This window comes from Mandrillus leucophaeus, unplaced genomic scaffold (genome assembly GCF_000951045.1).
Source record: "Mandrillus leucophaeus isolate KB7577 unplaced genomic scaffold, Mleu.le_1.0 Scaffold1732, whole genome shotgun sequence".
In the NCBI taxonomy this organism is placed as follows: Eukaryota; Metazoa; Chordata; class Mammalia; order Primates; family Cercopithecidae; genus Mandrillus; species Mandrillus leucophaeus.
In genome coordinates this window covers 42663-59608 of record NW_012101735.1, presented here as the reverse complement: position 1 = coordinate 59608, position 16946 = coordinate 42663, and the positions used below count along the sequence as shown (strand labels likewise).

The window sequence follows — 16946 nt, the reverse complement described above, 5'->3', positions numbered from 1 at the left end:
TGGAATCAGGGAACCTTTCCTGAGCTGAGATTTGAAGAATGAATAGAAAGGATTCTGTTGAAGATGGTGGTAGGGGCCAAGTCCAGGGGGGTGCAGGGGCGAGCCCAAGGGAAGGCCAGAAGGGTGAGAATGGCTTTACACTGGCTAACGTCTATGTGCACGGAACTATGCAGATTGCAAAGGGTCTTCACTGAAGTATTTCATTTGACTTTCTCACAAACTGGTGAGGCTATGTAGTGAACAGGATGCTCTCTGCGTCAGCTGTAGCCACTTCCTCTTTTGAACAGAGATGAAACTGGTTGACTCCCTCTGTCTTCACCTACTCAGACTCTCTGTAGTATTTAGAATGGCCTGTCACTACTCTTATTGAAACTCTCTTCTCTCTTGGTCACTGCAGCACCCCTCTTTCCAGGTTTCTCCCCTCTGTCAGATTTGCCATCTTGTTTCCCTTGTGGACTATTCAAGCTTTATACCACTCTTGGGGGTAGCGTGTCACCGCAGATCTGTTCAGAACTTTTTCTTTATCTGCAATTTGTTCCTAGGTGGTCCCATCTGGAGCTACATTTTTAATAGACTTTATTTTATAGAACATGGATTATATCTTTTAATATTATCTTCTGATTCATGAATTCTGAGTCTATTTCCAGCCTGACCACTTCCAGATTCCATGTTTGTATATCCTGCTGCAGATTATACATCTCTGCTTAGACCTCAAGCCTCACATGCCAAAACAGAATTATTTATTGCCTTCCACTCTTCAATGTGTGCCTCCCATAGTCTCCCCCATTTCAATAAATAACACTACTAACCACTCAGTTGCTTACATAAAAAACTAGGAATCATCCTCAATTTCTATCTTTCCTTCATATTCTACTTCCCAGCCAAAAACAATTTCAGTTGGCTAACTTTCAAAGTAAATCTCCATTTTAATTATTGCTTACCCCTTCACTTCTTCTTCTTTTTTTTTGTTTTTTCTTTCTTTTTTTCTTTTTTCAGATGGAGTCTTGCTCTGTCGCCCAGGCTGCAGTTAAGTGGCGTGATCTCAGCTCACTGCAAGCTTCACCTCCCATTACCCCCTCAACTTCTAAAACCCTAGTTGAAGACCCATCATTTCCTATTTGAACCACTGCAATATCTTCTTAACACATTTTCATTCTTGATCCTTCAAGTCTTTTCTCATGTCAAATAAAATTTTCCTTTCTTAAACTACTCAATGGCTTCACATTGCAGTGAAAATAAAACCTAAGTTATTTTTCATAGCCTGCAAACCCCATCGCATGCCATCTCCTTCTCTGCCTCATCCCATTCACCCTCCTCTCAATATTCTTAATATTCCAGAGCCGCTGATATTTCTTCTCTTCTTTAGTCATAACAAGTCAGGGCCTCATATTCAACTGTTCCTTCTGCTTAGAATGCCCTTTAAGAACCAGCAATGCTGTCTCCCTCCTTCATGTTTCAGTTCAAATTCTTCCCTCTCAGAGTGCCATTCTCTGAAAATTTGAGGTGCAGGGGTCACAACCACCCCCACTCTCCTCTTTATGTATGACCGTTTTTTACTTTCTTCATATATTGTATTGCTATCTGAAATTATCTTGGTGATTTAGTTGTCTACTGCTTATTGTCTCTTCCCAACTGACTGGAAGGTAGGGACTTTGTGGGCTTACCTCTGGATCCCTAATGCCTAGAATAGAGCATGACACATAGCAAGGACCCAATAAATATTTGCAGGTGACCATGTGAATGTCTGAACCAAGAGCAGTTAGCTGTGAGGGACTCCAGGTGAGAGCTCTGCCCAGCCAAGATTGTTGTCATTAGATTGTGAAAGGCTAGATGCATCAAATCAGCTGCCTCAAGCATTGTGAACTAGAGACACAAAGTGAGGCAGTCAGTAGCAGCAGGGGCAATAGAAGCAGAGACAGAAGTGATGTGTCACAACACTGGTGGCCTGTGAGAGTGGAGATGAATGGCAATGGATTGCTGAGGAGATAGCAAAATAACCAGATTGCCAAAATGCTGCAGAGCTTGGTGTCTCTTTTGATTTGCTGGAAATCCTCACTCTACAGCTTCTGAGATTGTTTTCCATTCTTCCTTACTTCCTCATTAACCTAGTTAGCCTGAATATGCCTCTCTGTCCCTCCCACTTTACAAGAGTCTAACTAACAGAAAGAAATTTTTTAAAAATATATTCACTTTAGCTAAAAATATGCAGGGACACAGAAGAACTAAGTAACTTACCCAAGATTACAGAGCTGGTCATTGCTGAGTCCAAGCTTAAACTTTTCCACTATTGTAATCACCTGATGGGTTCATCTTGCCTGTGGCCCAGAAAAGTCAGTTTACTGAGACAGCATTTTGGCAATAGAGAAAAAGTTTAATAAAGATAGAACTGGCCAAATGGGAGACCAGAGTTTGATTATTACTAAAATCAGCCTCCCCAAAATTTTAAAGGCTAGGATTTTTTAAGGATGGTTTACCAGGTAGGGGGCTAGTGAATGGGGAATACTAATCAGTCAGATTGAAGAGGAAATCGGAAGGAGTGGAAGCTGTCCTCTTTTGCTGAATCAGTTCCTGGGTAGAGGTCACAAAACCGGATGAGCCAGTTTACTGATCTGAGCGGCACCGGTTGGTCCATCCAAATGCAGGATCTGAAAAATACCTCAAAAACCAATTGTAGGCTTTATAATAGTAATGTTATCTATAGAAGCAACTGGGGAGGTTAGGAATCTTATGGCCTCTGGCTGCATGACTCCTGAGCCATAATTTCTAATCTTGTGGCTGATTCATTAGTTTTACAAAGGAAATCTGGTCCCCAAGCAATGAGAGAATTTGTTTTGGGGAAGGGGCTGTTATCGTCTTTGTTTCAAAGTTACACTATAAACTAAATTCCTCTGGTAGTTACCTTGGCCTATTCCTAGGAATGAGCAAGGGCAGGTTGGAGGTTAGAAGCAAAATGGTGTTAGTTAGGTCAGATCTCTTTCACTGTTGTAATTTTTGTAAAGGCAGTTTCACTATGTTGGTCACCTAATTTTATCTTCACAACTGACCTAAGAAGTAGGAAATAATTTGACTACCTTAAGATAAAATCTCTATCCCTCAGAAAATGCACCTAGAGGCTGGATCACTAGTTATAGGGAATGCTTCTATATCTCACAGTGGGTTTTCTTCTTGTCCACAGTGCTTGGGGACTCACATTAATTTGGAGATGTTGGTATGGTAATTTCTCTTCCAGAACTTAGGATACCAAACATTCTCCTCATTAAACTTCTGCTGGTGTCTTAGGTCCAAAGGTTTCTTTGTCATTTGGATTTTCTGCTGCCACTCTCCCGGTCATTGAAACTATGAATTTCTGGGCCACGATGCCGTTAGTAACCAAGATAAATCACCAAGATAAATCATAGCACCTGGGACATGCCTTCCTTACTGACAATGGAATAGTCCACTGGTAAGGATACAGCAGCTACAGTACTGTTAGCATCCCTCCTTGTGAATAAATTCTATGTTTTCATAGCGCAGTGACCTAGCACCAAAAGAAAGTGACTTGTCTTCACATATGCCACTACCAGCCTGGAGTTTAACCCAGTACCTTAAAACTTAGTGTTGTTCTATTCACCTTTCTCAGAAAGAATAAACCATGTGTAAACTAATCTAGTGCTAACATTGTTCAAACATTCCCCATAGTGGAATAAAATATCCCTTTCACACTAAACTATATTCTTTAAAAGTCAAAAGAGTTGTTCCCAAGTAGTTTCTTCAATTAATCAATGAGAGTCATAGGCAAAATATTTGGGAATCTCGATGCTCTGTTTCACAGTACCCACCACTGACTGTGAAGGATCATGTTCTAGGGGTACCTCTGCCTTCTGTTATCTGGGAGGATCAATGATCTGTAGAGACTGGCATCCCACCAGATATGGCAAGGTGTCTGGAGAGTTGCCTTTTGCAAATCTTTAAATATGTAGGCATATATTACTGGCATCTTTTCGCAAAGTTCACATGCTAACCTGTGGAGGGCCCAGCAAGAGCCCATCACCAGGTAGGAGAAATCAGAGTGATAGGCCTGCTATTCTGTATTTCTCCTGAGACCTAAACAAAGACAAATTGGCTAACCAGGCTGTAGCTGAAATTACAGATCAGCTTCCTCATTGAGTTTGGGTACCTCATAGAGCTCTGTAAGAACTTTTTAACCTGAGTTAGAATATTCACAAAATGATTTTGAAGCCAGAGCACCTAAACCTGATAGAAACTAGTCCAGCCCTCAAAGAAACCAGGCAATAGAGCAATATAAACATAATTTTTAAAAGCCATAACATGGGCCTTGGTGCACTAAAATTGTATTTCAAGATGATAGTATTGTTAGATGCACTAGATTCTGTGTATTGGTAAGTGTATTTACTGGTCTAGATGGAAAGTTTTGGGTGATATTTGGCCTGAGGGGACAATGAAAGGGACTTAGAATATCTGTCCTCCTGGCATTCTTTCCAGACTGTACATTAGTTCATTGACATATATTGATTCAGTGCCTCCACGTCATTAGCCAAAAAAGGAGCCAAACGTACCGTCCTCCCATCCTAACATGAACAGGAACACTAATATTCCTGCCCCCACCCCTCAGCATGTTAAAAAAAATGTTTCCCAGATAAGCACAGAGTGGAGGCCTTGAATGCTGTGCAGTAGTCATTCAGTGAAAAACCAAATTAACACTAATTATATTCTGGCTTGCTGTGGTGCAGACAGTGTGACTTCACAAGGGGAAATGGCATTTGTGGCACTAGGTGGCATCATTCTGACACATTTACAGACCATTAGCCAGCACTAATATCATTTCAAAGGGCTGGTGTCAGGACGGGTAGGGCACCCTGGGAGCACTTCGCTCAGCCCTGTGTGATCTGTGAGTGAAACTCCAGGCTCCCAAAGGAGGAGGGCTTGGGCAGGGGTTGGGCATCTACCACCTCCCTAAATGTAGGTCACTTGGAGCAGGTTGTGTCCTCAGGCATCTAAAACACTTTGGGAAACTTTTGTTTTTTTGACAGGAAGAACAGTCTTATCAGGAAATGCCCTTGCCTCACTCACTCACAGAAAGACCTAAGTTTTCCCTCAGGATCTGTGACTAGTGGTCTCACGGTCCAGACATTTCGGAGGTAAAAGTGGGAGTTGGTTTCTATAATTGGGGTTTCAAAATGAGACTTTGGAGCCTCAGCAAGGCTCTAGCGTAGGGAAATAGGCAAGATGACCCAGTGAACTAAAAGAGATGCTAGACTGGTGGGAAATTCAGGTAACAGTCCTGAATTCAGAGCACTAAGGCTGGAGGCTCTCTCTAGAAGTTATCTAGCCTCTTGCCACTCTAAGTGTGATCTATGCACAAGTAGAAGGGTCACAGTTGGTTGGGTGGAGGGGGTTCTTTTAAAAATGCAAACTCTGGCCACCCCAGCTTTTCTGAGTCAGAATCTAGATTTTAATACAATCCCCACATAATTCCTGGGCACATTAACACTTAAAAAGCACTGGTCTAGTCTACCCTAACTGCAAGAATGCTTTTCAAAAGAGGACAATTACCTTCTTTTCCCCCTCTCTTCTTCTTCCTCTTTTTTTTTTTTTTTTTTTTTTTTTTAAGAAATTTTCACTCTGTACTCTCAAAACCTTTTTTTGGATTCTGGACCAACCCTCCACCAAATTTTTCTCACATTCCCTTTCACTTGTACTCCATTTCACCTCCTTTTTTTTTTTTCTGTGTGTTCCTCCCTCCTTCCATACCTCCAGCACATATATTCTGCTCTTGTGGCCATCTGGATCCTGCCAAGAGAAGCCCTATTCTGAAGTTAAAGCAGTTAAAATAGGGAAAGCACTCAATTTGGAGCACAAAAACCAAACTCAAGCCTCAGTTCTGCAGAGTCCTGAACATAAGTCTTTTCATTTTCCTAGTAATACCCATTTTCCTGAATACAGATATGAAATGTAATAGTGTATGTAAAGTAACTTTATGAGCTATAAAACATTAAAGATATGTCTAAGATCTTGTTCCCCACGGGGCTGTTTCTCAACACATGCTATTCATAAAGGGGGTAGTACAGCGTAAAATTTAAGAACATGGGCTCAGAGCAGATTGCCGGGGTTCAGATCCCACTTTGCCATTTTCTGGCGATCATGTTTGACTTAACTTCACCATTTGTAATAGGACCCACCTGTTACCATGATAGGGATGTCATAAAGAGTAAAATTTTATGCATATACCCAAACATTCCTTGTCCTATAATGTGAACTGTGATTACTTTTTGTCCATAAATGTCTGTAATATCCATAAATTTCAACTATGACTGATTACTACAAAGTGCAAGTAACTTTACATCTGAGAACTGTATGTACATTATCTCTAAGCAAAACACAGAGACATGGAATAAATGAATTTAGAACACAATCAGGGGGCATTTGAGGGTGAGGATAAGAGGCAAAGAGAGAGAGAGATCCAGAGATACAAAGACATAGAATTTATGTCAGGCTAAGTAACAAGCAGAGCTAGAAAGACAAAAGGGTAGACTTCATATTATTCAAGAAACATAAGTGTTTGTGGGGGGGTTATCTCTGCAAGAAAATCACTATTTGTCACAGAAGAGAGCCAAAGTGGACTAAAGTCCTAAGACTCCTAAGACAGGTGCTTGATCTCCTGCCCAGATGTAATTGACATCATTGCACACAAAGGCTATTTCTACATATTAGATGAATATGTCATGGCATCATGCCCTTAAATAAAACAGCTTATATTATTAAGAAAATGATTTTTTGCAATACAATAAAAATTTGAAGATGCCCTGAAATGCACTTACCCTGGAACTCCAGAAAAATCTCTATATGCCTACATTTGAGGTCATTATTCTTCTCTTTATGGAAGTTTCTAGTTACCAAGACAGAGCCTTGACCTTAATCGTTTCTCTGCAAGCCTCATAGCAGACCATGAGCACTCTGTGAAATATAGTTGTTCCCCTTTCCTGAAGGCCTGGAAATCCCCGTTCCAGCCATTGCTCTAGGCCCATCTCCCATTCGGCTATTGATTACAGCATCTCACATCCCTTTTTAGCTGTGGTCGTCTTTGGTAGGATCTTCTTCTGTCTAGTCATCTAGTCTTTTTTGGGGGAAGTGTTTGATGTTTGCCTGGATCATAACTTCTCAGATAGCTGACTCTACCTCTGAAGTCTAGTACAACTCCAGGACTTCTGCTTTTTGGGGGTTAGGTCACCTCTTCCAAGTTCCTTGTGCACTTGCCCGTACTCCTGCCATCAGATTAAAGACTGTGTTCTTGAAAGACGGTCTCTTGTACAGTATCAGGTAGGATCCTGTTACTTCACAAATGCCCCAAGATTAATAGAATAGGATCAACAGGAAAGTGAAAATGATAATGACAATCAAAGTTAATCTTAAGGAGAATTATCAACCAAGTGAATTTTCAACTTTATCCTTCTCTCTTTTACAGAAATTTTCCTTCTCTTCCAAGGTTCTCTTGCTTTCTCCCAGTGTTCTCATTCTGTTTTATGTTAAGCACAACACCCCAGCATGTCACTCAACTCATCATTGGTCTGTATCAGCATCCAGAAATTCCACTGTTATGTATCCATTTCTTAACGTAAGTATCTCTCAGAGGAGTCTCAGGAGTGAAGTTATTAGTAAACAAGCAGGGGAGGTTAGGGAAAAAGGATCCAACACCTTAAAGTGCTTAAGATTTGATTGGATGAAACAAACTTCTACAATGTGAGGAAGTGCCTATTAGAACAAATTCCATCTAGTAGTGAGAGAATAAATGGGCTAGCTCATCACTACTGGATCCTTAGGAGACTGCATTTTGCAATCAATGAGGCATAATGAGAGATTCCAAGAATGCTCCATCCTGTCTTGGTTATTCGGAGATGTTAATTGAACTAGCAAGATCATTCCCAGAGTTCTCTAAAATGATTATACGTATGAAACTCCATAGATTGATGTTGGAAGCCATTAAATGTTTCTCGAATCCAAAAGAGTCTAAAATTCCACTGAGAATTCAGTTACTAGCCTTGCCCACTGATACCAAGATGCTGGGTCCAGTGATATTAAAAAACACATAGAGAGTAGATAGAGAGTAATTTAGTAACATTTGCAGACACTTTCCTGTGGGAAAGGTGGTTCTTTGGTTTTAAAATAGTCTCCAATAGCTATTGATTACAAGCACACTCACACACACATTTCAAGGTATCAATGTGTTTTTTATTTCATTCAGGCATGTGCCCTCACTGTTTCTCTGCTATTCACCTCTCTGTCTCTGTCTCTTGAATTATTTAATGTTTTTTCTCAGTTAATCTAAATTAGAGTTGGTTCTTTTTTTAAGGGGGATGGGAGGAAACTAAAAATAGTCACTGAAGCCAGGATATATTACACCAACTGCTTTTGCCTCTGGTGGTTACTGGAGTTTCCTTTGTTGTCTTGTTTGATTGTTTCATTTATATGGCAGGTTAGACAGCAACAGACTTCTGTTATTGCCTTTTCTCAGTGGTGGATTTTTTAGGCTCAGATCCCCCTAAGGCAGCCACTCCCCATCCGCAGCTGGTGACAAGAGGTGCTGTTGCTCTCAGTACTTACACCTACTGGAGAAAGATCAACAGAGATGCTATTAAGTGACATAGAGTGTCTCCATTTTTAACTGTTTAGGCCTTTGTTGAGAGACACAGGGAAGGAGAAAAAATGAGAGGAGACTTAGAAAGGATGAGAGAGATAGAACATTGAACAAGTTGCATCTTCCAGATTCTTTATGAATTACTTTTGCAGATGTGAGATTGCATTTTTCTTTGTTCCTGCCTTCCCACCACCAGCTTCCACCCTCTCCTTTAAAAATTTTCTGATTTTTCCTATTTTTTCAATAGTCAGAAATAATTTCTTAAATCAAACGGTAATAGAAGTGTGTTAAAGTGGAGAAGACAATTTTTAGGGAACATGGTTTTCACAATAGACTGAGAGTATGAGGATCAGTAATTCAGCACTTGGGGCTATTTTTTAAAGTTCTCCCAGGAAACTTTAGGCCATTAGCTACTTTCTAACTTTCCATTACTCTTTCGGCTAATGTGGCCACAGAACATCATCCTTGGCATAAAACTGGGAATGGAGAGATTTATGGAGGAAAAGGAAGTGAAACTTTGTGAAATTAAACAGATTAGATGGCTCTGGTAATACTTAAGGCAATAAATTAGCACTGCGAATTGAGAGGAGACCCTAAAAATTCTTGGTCATTAGGAGAGGGTTTCTGCCCTCTTATCTTGTCTCCTTCAGGCATCTCAGCTACCCCTTTATTTCCTTTCAGTTCATAGAGCAGAGAGCCAGGGGAAGGACCCTCCAGGTATTCACTGTTAAATTATTTGGTCTGTTTATTTTTCATTAAGGGCATAAAACACCAGGTAAGGAAATGTAAGGTTAAGGACATCACCTAATCTTCAGAGGAACTTTAAGACCAAGACGTCCTTGAGCGCTTTCTATGTGCATACACTGAAGTCTACAATACCACATGCCAAAAGAAAAATAAAGAATTTTAAGAATGTGTTTTTTACAAGGAAGGTGACCCTGGAGCCAGGTACCTGATTTTAAAATCATAACTGAGAAGATCTACTAAAGGAGATTACTAGAGAAAAACTGGAGACTTTCTCTCATAATAATAATGCAAGACTCCAGGTGCCTAAGAGCCCACATTAATTCCTAAATAAGATCAAAGAGGCTGAGGTAGTCAGAGGTGGCCTGCTTGTGGTGATCTTATAACTGGGAATTGAAAAATGAGTAGGATTTAGATAATTGTTATAGATAGAAGGCATTTTAAAATTTTCCCTTCCTTTCATAACCACAAACTTAGGAGTTAACCTTGGCTTTATCTTTTAGAAAATGCCCTGAGTTCTAGTTTTTTTCTCATTTGAATAAACCAGATGAATTTCAATAAATATATTGAACTTATCCTATGAACAAAAATAGTGAATACATGATGATGTCATAACATAGAACATTAGCAGGGAAAAGGCCTTCGACATTCTGTGACTTCAGTCTCATTTCTCGATCAGTCTGTAATGGATGTTGCAGTATTTTAAAACTGTGAAACACATTCATGGAAACATATAATCTTGAGAAAAATATAACCATGAGTAATTTATAAACCATTGTATTGATTTTGCATGGAATAGAATAGGGGCTTTTCTTCCCCATGAGGCATTTTATTTGTAAGTATGTATTACATCTCTAGAAAAAGAATCCCAGGATTTTCCCACCTGTGTTTTTGACTTGCTTCTTCATGGTCCATGATGCCAGCTGTCATTGTCAGTACAATGAAACCAAACTGGTGGGATGGAAGCAGATTATTCTGCCATTTTTCTAGATTTTTATGTTGGACATCCAATCTGGGGCTGATCACTCCACACTTGTGTGGCCTGCCTGTGAGGTTCACGACAATTTTCACAGCTCTGTGATCATCAATGATTTCAAATTCGCCAATGTTATCATGCTTCATCATCACAGTTAGAAACAGGATGATGACTTTGGAGCATGGCCTAATAAACACCTAGCGTTTGCCTCTCTTTTCAGCATTGTTGATGCTCTGGAGAGCAACAGCCAGGATGTCCATGTGCACCATTGTGACGGTATAGAAAGATGGCAGAAAGAGAACACAGGGACATTTTTAAAATAAAATCTATTTCATTCTAAGACAAAATAGGATTCAAAATTATATAATGAAGTACTTCTAATATAATAATAGTATTTATTACACACAGAAGTAAATTTTCACTTTTTCCCATTTAACAAATATATACAACTTAACTTACTATTTAATCATGTAAGAAAGAGCATTATTTATGTACAAATAAATTTTTTAATGTGTTGAATTTGAGAGGTATTCTTTGTGTTAAAATATGGATCAAGAATTAACTATGTTTTATAGCATCAGAATCTTAAAAAATACTATAATCACATATTATTTGGAATTATTGAACTTCACACGAATTATTATTTTTTAAACTTTTGTTCTGCTTCTAAGGACAAGATAAGAGAAATCTGGGGGCTGCTATTTACATTGTGTCTCTACAAATAATGCATTTGGGTATGGGTAGTCTTTATTTGCAACAAATGAACAGCCAAATTGGCCATAATCATTGCTATATTTCCCATATTCATTTGGAAGGACTGAAGACACAGTAACTTATTTTAAGAACCCTGATCACATGAGTACACCAGACAGGTTCTGAGGTGCCTTTGTAGAGAGCCAGCACAGTGTGATGCTTAAGAGAGGGACCCTGGAGCCAGGAACCTTAATTTAAACCCACCTTCCCTGTTTCCTTGCCTTCCTACCATGCAGCTTTCTAATTCTGTGACTTTTCTGTGCCTCAGGTTCCTCATCTGTAGAATGGGGATAACAACAGTGTCCATCCCATAAAATTGTTAGGGATATTGAATGAAATAGTATTTTAAGGCAATTAGAACAGCACCTAGCACATAATACCTTCTATAGCATTATTAAATAATCATTTATATTCTCATTAACTCCAATTAAAATTAAAACATCAGTGTTTTTATGTCCATTACTTGTATAAATTATGCCCTGATTTCCAAGAGTCAGATGATTCTAAACTGTGTAATGATTACAATTACAATGTTTTTGTTCTTTCTGCTAGATGTCCAAACCCCGAGTGGCTGAATCACATGCATGATTATAGAATCTATCAGCCAGCGTGCAAATTCTGTCCTTATTTACATATGTTCAAGTTCCTTCTACTTTAAGGGAAACTATTTAGATAATTATTTTTTAGTTAAAATTGAAACTGACATCATTACCACCTTATAAAACAGAACCTTCCTGGAACATCTTTACAAATTCCGTATTTTGGAAAAGTGACCAACAGCATCTCTAGGTTTGAAGGCAGCTCCTAGAATTTTGGAAAGCCTGATATGATTTTGGCTCAATATAAGGAAACATTTTCCATTCCTTGTGAGCTTATATACTCTGAGGCTTCCCTGTATAGCTGTACAGGCTAGCTACTGCACATCTCTATGGCTCCTCAGCCATTTTCTAAGTGAATGCTGCCACCAGAATTGTGTAACTGGGCAGCCTGAATACAGCAGTCCCCAAAGGATCCCCTAGGCCACTAGGACCCACCTTGTCTTTCTGTCATATGCCAATCCTCCTTCCAATACTGGGAGGTAGCGATCATATTATTCCAAGTCTTCTCTTTTCCAAGTTAAACATCATAACTTTCATCAGTCCTACTTCATATGGCATGTTTCCAAATCCTAAATTTGTTCATTCAACAAACATTTGCTGGGTCCCTACACTGTGTCGGGTGGTGATGCCCAGATGAATAAAGCGCCACCGCTGCCCTCAAAGTCCATGTGGTCCATGCCCTAGCCTGGTGATATCCCCTTTATTTGCCTAGGATAAAACAACATGTTTGGTTGATGAAGTCTGAATTGCATCTAGCTTTCTCAATTGCCACAGCATGCTGCCAAGCTTGCTCGGTGCCAAAACTCACATAGCCTATGCTTAGCCATATCTTTCGCTTCCTAGGCTTTTGCAGTTTGGTTTGCAAAGCTTTACAGTTTTTCCTGCTGAGTTTTATTTTCAACAATTTAGACTACCAAGCCCCAGTTATCAATAATTTTTATACATTTAATATGTTTGCTTTTATTCCAAATGATGTGGCATTTAGTTATCAAATAAAAATGTTGAGCAACGGGAGTCTATGATGGAGCCCTGCCATATTTACTCACATACAATCAGTGGTCCTCAAGTATGTCCACAAGGCTCTCATAAGGAGCTTTTGCAAATGTTTCCCCAAAGTCCCGCTTCTATGTCAATTACATTTCCCTAATTATTGGTCTAAGGATCCTCTCAAAGGAAAAACTGAAGATGGAAGGAATTGCTTGTTTTTGGTGACCCTATGTTGGTTCTTAATGGTTGCTACTACATTCTCCAGGGATTGTTAAACCAGCCTTTCACTTCTGAAAATATCTGATTATTTGAGGGTGGAGAGAAGAATACTAGAATTAAGAGCCTTGGTAATGTGTTTGGAACATCTTCCTTTATTCCTCTTAGAAATCAGCCTGGCAACTCCATATTCTCAGTTTGTCTGTCATCTCTCTAGCTTTCTCAAGATTTCTCCAAGATCAAGGATTACAGTTCAGCCATTTCAATTGCAAATCCCTTCTGCAGAACTAAAGGTCAGGGTAGAACTCTCTAAAGCTGACAGGAAACATCCCTTGCCTCAGACAAGATCATCCTAATTAATAATAATCACAATAATATTGTGCTCTGCATTTTATCCAGGGACACCTGAACAGCAGAATGCTTTATGAACATTATTTAATTAAGTCTTATGACAGTCCCGTGAGGGGAACTGGGAAACTGAGAGATTGGCTTAATCTCTGCATAGGTAAGGAGACCTGTCAGGAGGAGCAGGGCAAACATGCAGGAAGAGACAGGCTGGGAGGTTAAGCGGAGAATGGGGATTGATAGCAGATGTGCATTTAAACCTTTCTAACCAGCTATGCACCTGGAGGAAATACCTACATCTGAATCCTTCTGAGGTGCTCCTGTGGAGTTTTATGTATGTCACTCCAAAATAATAGCAATATTCTATGTAATTCAGTGATTTTAAATTCACTAAAGCAAATGCTTGTTAAACAATGTTTGCATTTTCTCTCTCTTTTGCTGTCCTCCCTCCCTCTCTGTGGCTGCCTCTCTGGGGCTCAAATTTGTCAGCCACAAGACTGACTGAAATACAAGTAAGTAAAGCAAATGACCACATTCATTGTCCATGACAAACCCAAACCATATTCCATCACATCCCTGTGGTCTGGAGCCTCAAGATCTGGCCTGGAGAAAGCTATTTCAGTGTCATCAAGGGCCATTCCATTCTTGTCCTGGAGGGACATGTGACACCCGGTATACTGCATGGACACAGGCTGGTCTGCCCTACAAAACTAGATTATTTAAAGGACTCCCCTAAACACCTAAGATAAAAACAGAATAAACAGTCCAATCTTTTTGGGAAACTTCCTTGAGAAACAAAGTGTGTGTGATATTGGATAATGACAAAAAATAATAATTTGCTACACTTGACTATACTTGACTCAAATATAATATATGGAGACTATTTTTTTCGTCATGGGAACTTTTGAACTAAAACTATTACCTTCCTGAGAAGTACTTGGTAAGCTAAATTGTCTAACTTAGCATACAACAACAAAATCAAGGTGTGTTGAATTGAATTAAAATAAGTTTAATGAAATTCTCTTTCCCAACTGAGTTTTCTTTCCTGGCACTTCACCATCTCCTAGCACTTCTAGCACTCACACCTTTGAGAAGTCTTGTAACATGGTTCCCTGGTTGTGGTTCTCTTCTGTATCCACACCTCACGCTTACATCTCTGTGGACACAATGATGTGCAAGAGGAGAGCAGAGAAAGGAATAACTGGTTATTGAGATAAGCATCAACAAATGATCATTTAGATTACTGCATAGTCTGTGTCAGACGTAAGCCTGGGATGTCATCACCTGCACTTTGTGGGAAATTGCCATAATTCTCATTTTCACATTTCACCATGGAAGGAAGTCAGCAGGCATTACTGGGCTCAGCACATTTAAAACAGCTCACACCTATTTTTCTGTTATGAATTCCTCATATACATATTTGAACATGGAGAGAAAAATATATATACATTTAAATATATTTTTAAGACATATATACATATGCATATATATGTATACACATGCATATATATATATACACACACACACACACCCCATATATATTCTCACCTCATCCATTCACTAGCAACACAGATTGCTTCAGAGAGGAGGAAATGAAATGCTATTTTTGGAGAAAAGACTGATCTTTCACACAGATTATCCAGAAAATGACCCAGCCTGCCACCCTTTCAGACCTCAAGGCATCCAAGTGCTGCTTTGTTCCAATGCTTACATCTATTCAAAGTTCATACTCCAAGATTAAATGAACCTCCCTGAACCAACAGAAAAGGCTTCACTGGCATTGCTGCTGATGCCATTCTCCCTGTGTCTGCCGTACAGGAGAGAAAGAATGAGCCTAGGCTTTTCAAAACGGGCTGCCCAATTATATTTTTAAAAAGATGTTTTGCTGACATCTAGAGGCATTTGGGTAATAACACTTATTAATAATGATTCTTCCCACTTATAGGGCATCTTGCGTCGCGTGATCCCTCAGCTCTTTACACACATTAATTAATTACGCATCACAGCACCCCTGTGAGGTAGAGTAGGTAAGCATTATTATGTGCAAAGGATTTATTGATTTTTCAAAGCAATATATAGCTGAGGCACAGAGGGGAAAACCATAGGAGCATGAATTAAGGAAGGAAAAAATAAAAGACATACAATGAATGTAAAAGAAAACAAATAAAAGTAAAAATTACCCCACTGAGCTCTTTAGAAAGGAATGATTACTTCACAAGTTCTGAGGGCCTGAACGTTAACTAATTTGGTTGTTAGCAACTTATGCAAAGGCACATAGGAAATTGGAGGGAGATAGTCATCGGTAAAATTTCCAAGTCTTCTTTTGCAATCCTGTTGACAGTGCTCCCAGCTCTTGGTGCTCCTGCAGTCTGGGAAACCTCAGCAGTCACTGAGGAGCTGTGACATCAGGATGGCCCTTACATTTACGATGGAGGCATATTACATGTTTATGGCAGGGGTGGGGATGAGATGCGGATGGGGTGTGTAGTAAAGGAGGGGGAGAACGATAGCCAAGTTTCTATGCAAAAATATGTTTGGAGGCTGTGGAATTTAAAGTATGTCACTGAGTACAGCAATATAAATTGACTATCATTTTGAATTCTTCTAGTCTTGTTTTATGGTAGTGGCTCAGCTGCTCTTTTTTAAAGTAGTAACTATGCTAAGTTCTTATTTTAGGCATAGTTATTTATTTTCATGGAGCTAACACTTCTGGGGCTTACTATTTATTTCTAAACTGAAAGGTAATATTCTACTTAAAAAGAAGAGTGTCATAAAATCACTAGCTTGCAGACACCAAGACATGATTAAAAACTCAAGAAATGCATTATATTCTTTCTATAAGTTATTGTAATGCTGAGTTTTTATGGGGATAACAATAAGTTGCCTTTCAAACAACTTATTTTGCTCAAAACTTTTATATTCATTGGGTTTGAAAAAATGTGACAAGAAAGTAAAGTGAACATAGATGGGCAGACATGGCTCCCAGAGATTTGGAAGCGGCTTATCTTCTAGAGTTGTCACGAAAAAATAAAATTACAACTTTGCCCTCACCTTCCCATTCACTATTACTCCTCCTCCACATTCCCAGGCCCATCAAAATATGAGTTTATCACCATAAACACTTACAACTTCGTTGTGTCTTCATTGAAAATTAAACATGCAACGGAGGCTCAAAATTAGAGAAAAGGCCATGCTGAGGAAACAGGGCCAGTTACGAGGGCCAACTCCTGGAGTGCTTTTCTGGGTAGGGTCCCCTCTCCTACTCTCTACTAATGATGCTTTTGCTTGTGTGTTTCACTTCATACCACCATACTGACAGAAAGTCTGCTGATCTAGATGTATTTGGGTAAAAGCTATTCTTTTTTTCTCTATTTCATATATGTCTGTGCTATTAGTCATTCACTCCTCAAAACAAAGGACTTGGATCAATTTTCCCCCATACTTGAAGCTTGGACCAGATATCCTGAGACAGAGGAAATTTTGTTTGAGATAGAGGTGAGGTAAGTCATTTTGAATCATGGGTCACTCAGGGGAGAGGCCAGGCCCCAGTGTTACATAATACTAGGCTTAAGGCCTTTGGGACTTGGAAGGAGGGCTACTGATTCGATGGAAAAAGATGTGCACAGGAAGCGATGGGGAAGGTACCAGATCCAACAATCAATTTCAAAATGTTGCCTGGTCATGTCTCAGGGAC

The 16946-nt window shown here is 39.4% G+C and overlaps 1 pseudogene; it reads right to left on the bottom strand.

Annotated features, from left to right (window-relative positions):
* Positions 1–10230: 10230 nt before the first annotated feature.
* Positions 10231–10621, bottom strand: LOC105537498 (annotated as a pseudogene).
* Between the last annotated feature and the right edge of the window lie 6325 nt (positions 10622–16946).